The following is a 1,348-nucleotide window of genomic DNA, read 5'->3' as shown; positions in this document are numbered from 1 at the left end:
ACTTTCCACTGGCGAGGGTGCGTGGGCAAGGACACGTTTGTGGAGATGAACAAGTGCTTGGTTCAGGCCGGTTCACATGCAGGACCGTGATCTCAGAGAGTGATGTGTTACATTTATTAGCTGTTGCAAATACCTCTGGAGTTTTCCAGTCAGAGTGGGAACGAGGCTGTGGGCCATGTGCTCTGCGCGCTGTACTATCGCAGTGAGGCCTGGTCACCAAAATGGAGTGGAAAGGGGGTACAAAAATGGATGCCCCGTGTCCTGCTCAGTGTTCCCATCTACGCGAATGTCATGCAAAGTTAACATCACATAAGGGCAAGGGACGGGCGCAAACGGCCAAGGTGCCAAACAGCATGTACACTTCAAAAGGTATCCCACGCCCAGGGGCCATCGCTCACATGGCCTCCTCAGACCCCGTGTCTCCAGGCAGGCCTCCCCTTAGGCAGGCCGCCCCCTGCAATCCACATAAGTGTGTCTCCATTCAGCAGTCTTCCTGTGCCTTATCTGCACGCCCCAGGCCCATCCATCCCACCCTCTCTATCAAAGGCGGTTCGCACCCGGGGATGAGCGCTGTCATGGGGGGCTGTGACGGGCGTAAACGGCCAAGGTGCCAAACAGCATGTACACTTCAAAAGGTATCCCACGCCCAGGGGCCATCGCTCACATGGCCTGCTCAGACTCCGTGTCTCCAGGCAGGCCTCCCCTGAGGCAGGCTGACCCCCTGCAATCCACATAAGTGTGTCTCCATTCAGCAGTCTTCCTGTGCCCTATCTGCACGCCCCAGGCCCATCCATCCCACCCCCTCTATCAAAGGCGGTTCGCACCCGGGGATGAGCGCTGGCATGGGGGCCTGTGACGGGCGCAAACGGCCAAGGTGCCAAACAGCATGTACACTTCAAAAGGTATCCCACGCCCAGGGGCCATCGCTCACATGGCCTCCTCAGACCCTGTGTCTCCAGGCAGGCCTCCCCTGAGGCAGGCCGCCCCCCTGCAATAAACATAATACCACGACATACACAAGTCATTCATTCACAAACACACCCCTGTTTCTAATACTTTATAAACCACTTGATATGTCTCATGAGAACATCTTTGTGCTTTGCAAGTCAACTCCTGAACCTTCTACCTGAGAAGCACTGAGATCTATGCTAATCTGCTTGTCGCCATGCTATCTGTGACCTCTTCGAGCAAACTCGTCAGTGTGCTACGCGTGGCCATCTACCTGTTCTCCTGCAACATACTGCTCGGCCTGCTGAATCCAACTGTTTGTTGGTCAAGGTAAGGCCATGTATCCTAGTCATATTTCGGTCATTTTTACATTTCAATCTATTTGCTATCACAGTATCCA

Source organism: Ambystoma mexicanum, chromosome 8 (assembly GCF_040938575.1).
Source record: "Ambystoma mexicanum isolate Mex_15411 chromosome 8, UKY_AmexF1_1, whole genome shotgun sequence".
Lineage (NCBI taxonomy): Eukaryota > Metazoa > Chordata > Amphibia > Caudata > Ambystomatidae > Ambystoma > Ambystoma mexicanum.
Note: the sequence above shows the minus strand (reverse complement) of the source record.